Source organism: Nannospalax galili, unplaced genomic scaffold, assembly GCF_000622305.1.
Source record: "Nannospalax galili isolate Female #2095 unplaced genomic scaffold, S.galili_v1.0 scaffold241, whole genome shotgun sequence".
Taxonomy (NCBI): Eukaryota; Metazoa; Chordata; class Mammalia; order Rodentia; family Spalacidae; genus Nannospalax; species Nannospalax galili.
In genome coordinates this window covers 3,607,760-3,619,050 of record NW_008345602.1, presented here as the reverse complement: position 1 = coordinate 3,619,050, position 11,291 = coordinate 3,607,760, and the positions used below count along the sequence as shown (strand labels likewise).

Here is an 11,291-nt window from a genome sequence, read left to right as displayed (position 1 = left end):
GGTACTTTATTTGTTTCAATATGCCAATTTTAATACATGATTCTTTTACTTGGCATCACTTGTGCATTGGTTTTTAAACAACTCATTGATTATTATACCAGCTGGCATGATTATTGATCTCTCCATTTCTTTGGGGTGACTCTGCCAACAGGGGACAGGTTCCATTCTATTCCAATTTGTGTTGCTGTATATGTCCATGTAGAAATACAGAAAATGGCTCCACTTGCTAATATAGCATTACCATATTTGTCATGGAAATCGGGTGCCTGTTTCTGATGGCTCTGCCTTGCCATTGTTTGCAGAATGCTTCGAACTTGGAGACGACTTAGTGCGGTTTTAGCCAAGGGAAACATCGTGGCGATGAAGATAGAACCGCGCCAATTCTAGCTGCTGTGTCTGTGCAAGCGCACAGAGGACACCCTTGCAGACTCCTGAAAAACTGTAAATATATTTTTAAATCATTAAATGAATTTTAACTGGAATCAGTATAGAATTTCCAACAATTTCTGAAGTGACCCTAAGTATACTTCTGCCATTTTGTACTGCATATTTATGCAGAGCAGCATTGACAATTATAAAATTAAACTATCAATCAGCCCTGAAAAGCACTGAAGATGCTCTGTGTCCTGCAGTGTCAGATATTCAACCAAGATTTCTTTATGTAAAAATAAATGCATCTGTCTCATTTTACCCAAATTTGTTTACCTATTTAATAAGTAGTAAAATTATATATTTACTACTAGAATGGTATTAAAATAATTTTATGATTTATTATCACTAAATGTTTGCTTTATATACCTACTTTATATACTTATATACTCAGGGTCATGTAAAAGTTTCTCAGGGAAAAGCAATCACAAGTGGGAAAAAAATTAGAATTCTTGCTCTAGAGTGCTTAGCGAGCCTCTCCGCTTTGCACTACTGTAGTCTTCTAGTAACTTCTCTTGCATACATGTAAATCTCAGAAGAAAATACTCTGGTTTCATACATACTTCCATTAACCCAGTTGTTCACCATTATTTGTCCGCACCCCTTTCTCCTTGACGACAAGGCAAAAATGTCATTGTCAGTCAGCTACAAATACTAAAGCTTTGAGCACCTGTCATTCTGGTTAGTGGTACTCAGCAGATGCCCCAATGTCTGGTTAATTCCAAACATTATGGTGCCCCAGTGGAAGTACCTTTCTCTTGAGAGTTAGTATTGTTAGGTTAGAGACTCTAAGGTTATAAGAACAGGTCCACAACCTCTAGCACCATAGCTGGGTCTTCAACAGCCTGCTTCATCAGTCTATTAAGGCAATTATTTTGGCACCATGCAGAAAAGATCAGTGAATGTGTGGTTGTGTTTCCATTCTTTTCATATAAAGTAAATTTCTTTGTTAAGCAGTGCTGACTATAATACCTTGATAGCACAAAAGTATTCAGTAATTTCACAGGTGAAGCTGCAGCTAGAATCAAAGTGGAAGGATTAACAAATGATGTATGCAGCAGGTGCTTATATTAGTATTAAGATTACAGACATTTTTGTGAGAATGCTCCAAGGTGATTATTTGTCAGCAAAGGCTAGTCAGTCTTCCATAGTGAATTTTCATGTTGTCCCTACTATTGGCATGTCCCTACTATGTACTCAACATAGACTGTTTTCCACATTGTCCATACATTAGACATTAACTTTCACCCCTACTTCTTTCTGCTACAGCCACTGGTTTCATAAATACATGGCTGGAGTAGAAGCTGACTTAAATCCACTGATTTTATCTTGTGCATTTGATTAACAAGTCTCTCTCTCTCTCTCTCTCTCTCTCTCTCTCTCTCTCTCTCTCTCTGTGTGTGTGTAATCAAGCCAGAACATGGTACACTATACATACAAAAGCAACTTTCAACCACTGGGCTGTATCCCTAGCCCTTGGTTTGAGGCAGGGCCTCACAATGTAGCACAGGCTGGTATTGAAGTCCTGATCCTCCTTCTCCATCCCCTGAGTACTAGGATTTTAAGCATGGATTATCACCCCCAGTAAGAGACCCCTTTTAATGGAGGCATTTTTATTAGTCTTCACATGGATACAAATATGCTCAAGTCCATTCTGAACTAGTTCTGTCATACACTTCTTTCTCATTCCTATAATTGTTCCTCGGATCTGCTTTCTCTCCAGGTACACGTAACTACATACCATTGAAAGTTCTGCTTACAATAGATCCTTCTCCACTATCCTTCAGGATCATTTCGGGGTCATAAAGATGGAGAGTACTAATTCTGAGTTGTGATAGCATTTAAAACAGGCCCAAGTTCTTTCTTTCTTACAACTGATGAGCTACAACTTTCCATGTGACTCACATCCACAGTAAGAACCATGAGAGTCAGCCACCGGCACGTGAACTTACTCATGCTTTCAAGAGGTGCTGAAGTTCACTCTCTAACACAGGATGCCCCTTTGATGGTGGAGTTCTGTCACACATGCGGAAATTCATGTCTTGGTGGAACACACGACACCTAATTCATTAACTGTAACTCAAATGGCATGGTCATTTGGAATTTTATGCTTGATTACAGTCTCTACTATGGCCAAGCAATGAGTCAGGGCCTGTTTTCAAAATGAGAATATTTCTTGTCCTAAACAGGGCATGCATTTTATACACACTCTGGAGTCATATTCCATGATTCTCTTACTAGGGCTGCCAAAGGTACTATGTTTAAACCACATGAATTATAGCTGATTACATGACACTGTGTCTACTGGATCACATAAAATAGAAAATAAGCTTACATGGCAGGCTAGACTTGCTGCAAAACTCCCTCTTCCTCTGGGATTAGTCACAGTTGGCACAACTAGTTCCCTAATCAGTCCTCATTAAGTGGGACAGAATAGTACCTTCTATGTTGTCCGCCTGACCTGCCAAGTCTTCACTAAACATGACAAGTCTATTCTAGAGTAGGCAGGACAAGGAATATTGACTTGTCTTCTTCTTTATTTGGCGGTAGTAGGGATTGAACACAGGACCTCACATGTGCTAGGAAGTGTTCTACCACTGCGCTACACCCCAACTATCTTCCTCTTGCTCAGTATCCTTCAGATTAGTGGATTCCTAGAAATAACATTGAGGTTTCAGGTATCTGAATATTCATAGGCTTCTTTCCCACTATCCAAAATCACGTACTTCACAACTTCGCTTTGGGTATTTGTTACTGCCAGGTCTCCTCAGTCTTGTTGTGTATGTAGTGAACCAGCTGTGATCACCTATGAGACAGGAAATGTGATTAAGTTGCTTTAGATCAGATCGGTTCCTTGCAAAGTTGTAACGTGCATACCATTCACTTGGGGATCATCTGACTTTGTAGGTCTAGAACAAGACCTCCATTTTGCATAGCTCACAATCTCGACGGAGATGGTAACACTGCTACTCTGCACATCACACTTAGTAGAAAGACACTAGTTCTTGTAGGAAAGTTGACATACCCCCTCTGAAAGTCAGAAATGGTTAAAGGCTGTCTTTTCCAAGTGAAAAGCAATTGCTCCTGATGACCCTATAATAAAGTATAAAGAAAAAAGATGATGCCAAAGCTATATCTGCATAGCAGTTGGCAAGGCTTATGTTTTGTGTACCTCAACAGAGACTCCATATTTGGAATGGTAAATGGAACAGGAGTCACCGTCTGATTAAATTTGTGATAACACTCTTACATTCTCCAAGAGAAATTCACTTTCTGAAGAAGTTAAATAAGGAAACAAAAGAGAATGTGATAAAAACAATCTCCACAAATCTTTGATGGTGGAACTGACAGAATTTCTCTCTAGAAAGCATTTTATTGTGATTTAACTTTTTATCCTGTATATATGTGTATATGTGATGTGAATGATACATGTTGTGTGTGTATGCACATTTATGTGTATGAATGTGGGCATATGCACGCCACAGAACAATTGATCAGTCTCACCTTCCACCCTCTTTGAAGCAAGGGTATGTCATCTGCTGTGGGCAGCAGGCTAGCTGATCCTCCACTTTCCAGGGATTCTCCTCTCTCCACCTCTTATCTCCTCATAAGAGCTCTGTGATAACATATGCAAGTGACCATACCTGGCTTTTGCCTGGGTTCTGAGGATTCACACTTGTTCTCATGCTTTCACAGGAAGTGCTTTACCACTGAGCCATCTCTCCAGCCCCTATTTGCTATTTTAAAATAAAATGTGTTGAAGAGGGTTGTACTCGGCCCTTTCCTATCACAATATGACCCTCCCTACATGGCTTGGTGAGTAACCAGAGAATGGGGATGTTGTACCAGTTATCAAGAATTCTCTGCCAATTCCTCCTGTGCATCTCAAGAATGGGGAAATAGCTATACGGTGGGGCTATAGATCTATTGCTAATGCTCTAAATGGGGCCAGGGTTAAATTTTATTAATCGACTGATCTTCCTAAGCCTCCAACACATCACAAAGATTACTTGCATTGATCTACAAGCAGCAGACTATAATCTATGATAATTCCAGGTATTTCAATGTATCTAGTACAAAGTTACTCTGCTAAATAGCCACTGTGGATAAATGCAGAGCAGAAGATATATAGGTCATACTAATGGCAGACTTGTAGAATATTCTTCAAGGAGTCCATGCTTACCCATTTGAAGAGTTCAGGCACGTGCAGGGCCTGAGATTTGAGAACTAAACCATGGCTTTCTTCTTAGGTGCCTGAAGGCAGATCTTCACTTCCTAGGACTAGAGGGAACATTTTTCCTCCTACATATACCTTCATAAAGGCTGTTCTCTACCTCAGTCATAGAAACCTGAGTACAATGGTTTCTAAGGACTATATGAGAACTTTGGATTTGGTTCTAGATCTGATCCTATCATAATGATGACTTTGACCTTTCCTTGATTTATACTTTTTATGTATGTGAATGTTTTCCCTACATGCATGTAACTGCACCATGTGCATGCAATGCGTATGGAGGCCAGAAGAAACACACTGATCCCTGGAAGTGGAGTTATGGATGGTTGTTAGGCACCATGTGAGTGCTGAGAACTGACCTCTGGTCTTCTGCAAGAGCAGCCAGTGCTCTTAATCACTGGGCCATCTCTCCAGCCCTTATGTAAATATTTTTTTAAATATTTTATTTATTATTTTGATTTTATGTGTATGAGTGTATTGCCTGCATGTATGTGAGTGCACCCATGTCATACAATGCCACAGAGGTCAGAAGAGGGCTTTAGATTCCCTTGGAACTGGAGTTAAGGACAGTTTGTAGCCGCCATGTGGGTGCTCTTAACAGCTGAGGCATCTCTCCAGTCCCGACTTGGACCTCTTTCTAGGTGTAAGCTCTGCTGCCAGTCATCTCCCACTCGGTGCCTTTAGCTCCCAGTCAGCAAGTAAACTGCCATTCACGGCATGCAGGAGAAAATCACTACACATTCTTTCCAAGATACTGTGCTACCTCATCACTGTGTCCTCAGGAATATACCTTTGGAAAAGTATACCCTCTTAGCACTCCTGAAATCAGAGTGAGGGTGGGGTATGCACAGGAATGATGTGATAACTTTATCATTTTTATCTTCATAAACCTTTGGATTTCTTCCTTTACATTTTACTGAGGAAATTCTAACAACTCAGACCTCAAAGAAAACAAGATAGTAGCTGTCCACATAACAAAAAAATTATTAAATAAAGTCTTTTGAAAATAACACATTGTATGCAAAATATCAAGTAATTATACCCATATCGATGGAGTTTCATTTCTTTATCTCTTGTCTTCAATGGTTAGAATTCTATACCTTTCCTGGGCTTCGCCACTGTAAATAGGCAAAAAGCCTTTTTCAGAGGATGGCCTACCTCTCCCAAAGTCAGACTTTATAACTGCCATTCTCAAATTCATAAGGATTTATTTCAGGCAATGAATCTAGAAACAAGGAAAGCTGAAGGTATTAGGAGGATTGGTATCTCCTTCAAGGTTATGGTTTCACAAAAGACCCGACAGTGCTCTGCAGGCAAAAGAAGGCTAACATTCATTGGGATTTCTGGGTAGTGAAGGCAGCCATCACAAATGCGTTCATGGAAAAGAGAGAGGATCAAGCCAATCAATGTGATTCATTCTGTAGCCTCAGGCACAGATGAATTTATTTCATACAAAAATGACACTGAGTTTAGCTGCAGCATAGCTACATTCTACACACTTTAAAACAAATATTTAAATGTTGTATCTCCATTTAGTTCTAAGTATTGGTAACTTTTTCCATTGTATTCACTAATATATTTTAATTATTAATATTTAATAATTGCGTAGCCTAAAGCAAAGAGAAAACTGTACTAATTGCTTACTTAGATTTATTTTGCTCTTAAATGTATTTAACTTATAGCTAGTATTATATTGTTTCTGCACCTTGTATTTAAATAGCACATACTTTCAAAGAAATTACAAATTATGCAACTTTTTTTCTCAACCTTAGTACAGGCCCTTGTTGAATGGTAGGGAGACCTGGTTTGCCCCTAACCTATATAAAGAAACTCAATGTGTCTTGATAACTGTGAAGAAATATATTTCTCTCTTTTTAATGCATCATTTTGGGGGGTGATGTGTATGCATTTGTATGTGTGAGTGTAATGCATATGAGAAAATCAGAGGATAACCTCCATGCCAGTCATCACCTTCCATTTCATTTGAGACAAGATTTTCTGTTGTTCAGTGCTGTGTACATCAGGCCAGTTGGCCTGTGAGCTTCAAGAAATGATTTTGTCTCTGTTTCCCATCTTACTGTAGGAATGCTAAGATTACAAACTGTGTCTAGCTTTTCATGGGTTCGAGGGATCTGAACCCAGGTCCCCACACTTGCACAGCAAGCACTTTATTCCCCAAACTATCTCTCCAGCCCCTGTATTTCATTTCTAGATATGCTATCAAAGTATTGTAAATACCATATTAAGAAATAGTAAATAATGTAATCATCTTTTAGAACATGTCACCACACAGAGTCATACCATAGTACGACCAGGATATTTCTGAGGAGATGCAGAGAGTCATCATTTAACTCACCATGTAAATTACTTTCAGATTAACTTCTAAACAGAACAACATTAAAATGCATAATCCTTACCTGCATAACATTGCTCTGAAAATCACTGTCTCCATTTAAGAAGTGCTTCTATTTAGCAAAGATAGTAAATGTGCTAGTGTTCAATTCTCTAGACAAGTACCATCCAATCTATATGTGAGTCCCCAATAATATGGCAACTGCACTAAAGTCAGTGTTTCAACTCATACAGAGTTTATAATGGAATGCTAATTCTCTTGACATTAATGCATGTTTATTTATAAGCAACCAAAAATGATTGAAAATAAAGTGTCAAGTAATAAATTATGTGAAATAGACATATTGAAAAAGTGAAATGATATAAAACCAGATACAAAAAAATATTCACAGCTTTTTTTTTTCTAAATGGTTGCCTGATTGCTTTCTATCCCCCCTGAAGATTTCCTTCAGCCTCAATGGATAAATTACATTAAAAGACAAGTTTTCATTAATCTGCAGGCTGACAGTATAATAAAAAGAGAAGAATGTTTAAATAATACTACAGGTTGGTCAGAGTATCAGAAGCAGGAAGCTAGGCAGGGAAAGGGTGATGTGCCATCCTTAATTGTTCAGGCAGAGACTAGGAAATTTAATACTAAAAGCTACATTCTGCTAGTTGCTTGTTGAAAGATAATCAGTCCTTCAGGACAAATTTATTCTTTCTGGAAACCATGTACATTGAGTAGATTAATTAACTACTTGATTTATTAATAACCCCTGCACATAAACTTCAGTCTGAGATTCAGAGATCTGGGAAAGGGCATTACCCTGCTTGCAGGCCTAGCTCTTTGAGGACGTCAATTACGTTTTGATAGAGTATGAACCCATGTGTAATGAGGGCTTGGGTATCTGGACCCGTGTTTATGACCAGGAGTCCTATGTTCTTGAGTAAACCCAAGAAATCAGGAAAACCTGGGTCTGCCATTTCCTTCATCCCATGAAATCAGCTCTGTCCTCTCAGTTTCCTGGGACAAAGGCTTTTGAATCATCCTTGATTCTATTCCTTCTCTTATACCCCAGCTTCAATCTGTGGAGATAGTCTGTCAACTACATTTTTAAGATAGTTTCAGACTCCAATCACTTCTCACATACTTATCACTAATAGCCTGAGCTATTCAAAAGCCTTAATGGGTCCCCCTGGTTCCACCTCTACTCCTTGGTTCTCCACAAAGCAATCAGTATGATTCTTATGAACAGTAAGTCAGATAACAGACTCATTTGCACAGAATTTATCAGCGGTTACTGCTATGGTTGGGATACTGTTTGACTGTGTCTCTAAAAGAGTTTTGAACTGAAAGCTTGTTCCCCAGACTGTTATTGAGGTAGTGGAACATCTAAGAGGTGGGGTCTAGTGCAAAGTGTTAGGTCATTGGGGTGCTGCCCTTGGACAGGATTAATGTAGGTCTATGCAGGATCCTGGTTAGTACCTGTGAGAACAGGTTTTCATAAAAAAGAGAGATCCTGGCTCTTAATCACCTTGCTCCTATCTCACTATGTGATCTCTCCTTTTCACTTTTATTTCCCCTTCAGTGATATCTGCTATGTTGTGATGCAGCCAGAAGAATTTCACCAGAGCCAAGCAGATGTCAGCACCATACTGTTAGACCTCTAAATATGTGAGCTAAGGAAACCGTTTCATACATTGTGCAGAATCAGGCAATTTGTTATAGTAAATAATACTGATACTACATTAGAAGTAGAACTTAAGAGGAAGACTTTAGGGTCAAACGGTTTATTAATAAACACTGTGAGGTAAGACCACTAAGGAAGCAGAGAGAATGAGACAAGAATACTCAAAGGCCAAGCAGGGATGTGGCTTCAGACCATACGTCACCCTTAGTCCAATCCTTCATGAAATCGATAGAGCATAAATTTACTGACTTTGTAGTCTATGAAGCAGGGGACTGGACCTTCATACTCTCATGCCAGCTATTTGTTTTGGACCACTCTCCTTACTATTCTCTTCAGATAAACTAGACAGTTTCTTAGTTCCCTTTCTTTCTGTCTGGCATGCTCTTCCATGTATGACCATGCCCTATTCACTGCCTTTTTGTCTCCATTCTAACTTAACCTATGAGAAATGCCTCTCCAGTTGTACTCCCTAAAGGAGCTACTCTATTTCAATTCTGGTTTACTTTAGAACACTTCACTTTAGATTTTACTTATCACATGACACAAATGCATCTTGTTGACTTTTCCTATTCAAATGTAAGCTACATGAGGGCAGAAGCTCTGCCTCACTCACTGTGCAGCCCCAGGATCTCGCACAGTGCCTGGAACACACAAACCCTCTATTAACGTTTGTTATAAAATGCAGATGAATGAAGGCACCTAACAGAGTGAAGGGAAGGAGATAAGCCCTCAGGAGTATCTGGACTCTCTCCTTAGGATATAGGGGAAATTTCAACTACTTTGCTTTTGCGAGACCCTCTGCCTAAGATATAAGAGGCTATTTCCTTTTTTGTTACTAAAAAGTAATGTGCAGTGGTGGCAGAGTTGTGAATTACCTTTCTTGATGGATTGGTGAATATTTCCCTTTACCTTGGGGCAGTTGGGAGTAGGCTCCCTTTCGGTCTTATATGCAGCTCTTTAGAATAGAGATCCTGACACTAACAAAAAAAGAGGATTGAAAACTTAAACCACAGAATCAGCCAAGGTGTCGGTCAGTGGATGACTGGTGTGTGGGAAGCGACCTGTTCCCTCTGAGGGGCGGGGCCTGCTACTGAGCCTTGACTGTGGAGAGTTAGCCATGGAGGGAGGGGTTTCCGTGCCATCTTGGACAGGAGCGGGAAACGGTTCTCAGTGGCCAGGTGCACAAGAATGGAATGGCCTGGCATTTACTGACCTGGGGCAAGACTGTGGGCCCAGGAAGCATGGGGGAAAGCTAGCAGTGACTATGGGCTGGCCATGGGAGCAATCTGGAATAGCGGGCTCTGACTCGCACTGCCGAGCTGGGTACCGGGAGTTCATTTGTTTGTGAGTCACTTCCTACGCCCCCAATGGTATAAACTATAATAAATTCACATAAAGATATGTTATATGGTTTGTCTGATATTTCAAGAGACCCGGAGACAACTCGGGTGACAACTGGATAAGGAAAACATGGGATATATAAACAATGGAGTTCTATTCAGTCATAAAGAAGAAAAATTGATAAAACTGGAGATAATCATACTAACTGAAATTTCAGACTCAGAAAGGCAAATACCATGTGATTCCTAGATTACACGTAAATCCATAAAATATCTCATATATACATATACATATGTGTGACATGAACGTAGAAGTGAGACTTCCAAGAAAATGAACAGAAATGAGGAGAGAGGAAGAAAGAGGACAATGAAATGAATATGTGCTTGTATGCAGATGTCTTTACAAAACTCAGCACTACATATGATGAATACACGACAATAAATGCTTATAATAAAAATCCTATGAATTGTGACAACAGATGGCTACTGAGAGGAACAGAGGTAGTTGTTCTCAAGCATAGGACTCTTTGTAGGTTAACCAGGCTCCAGTAGACGGACCTACCCTGAAGACAGAAATTAAACTCTATAGGTTTTATTATATATAGAGAACAGAATACATTAAATTGGATGGGGGAAATAAGGGGAGTTAGGAATAGAGGAAGTATCTAAATACCATCAAATTGTATTGTATGGAAATTGCAAAAATTCAATAAAAAAAATTCTATGGACAAGATTTAGCTCCTTCTAAGTTTGATCTCTCTCTGTTCCTCCTTCCTTTCATCCTTCCCTCCTTCCTTTCATCCCACATTTACAAACCCCAAGATACTAAAAGCAATTACTAGGAATTAAGGCAGGACAAGAATGAAGTTTTCTCTTTGGGAAAGTAAAGGCTTCTTCTGTTCCTGCTAGCCATAACTCTTTCCTGAAAGTTTTCACTTAGACATTTCCAAATGCTTAAAAGAAAATAAAACTTATAGGAAACAGCATAATTACTATTATTTTATGGAAAAAATAATGAACTGCAGCTCATAGTAGACATGATAATCTGTAATAAACCTTTTCCTCTAAATAGCATCAGCAAGTTATCTTTGGTAGTCAAAGGTAAGTAGGCAAAGAGCAGTCTACCCAGCAAGGCTTCCTCCTCCACAGGCACCCTGAGGCCTCCAGCTGCATGTTTCTCCTCCTGCTACCCAAATCCAGACAGATACTCTAAGCACATTCACATAGCCCTAGGGAAAAACCTCATTATGCCTTCATATTTTT

The 11,291-nt window shown here is 39.4% G+C and overlaps 1 pseudogene across 1 annotated transcript; it reads right to left on the bottom strand.

The window, feature by feature from the left end:
* Positions 1-6: 6 nt before the first annotated feature.
* Positions 7-429, bottom strand: LOC103740996 (annotated as a pseudogene). Its single transcript, XR_607565.3, has one exon. The product of XR_607565.3 is annotated as a cytochrome c oxidase subunit 7B, mitochondrial pseudogene (transcript).
* Between the last annotated feature and the right edge of the window lie 10,862 nt (positions 430-11,291).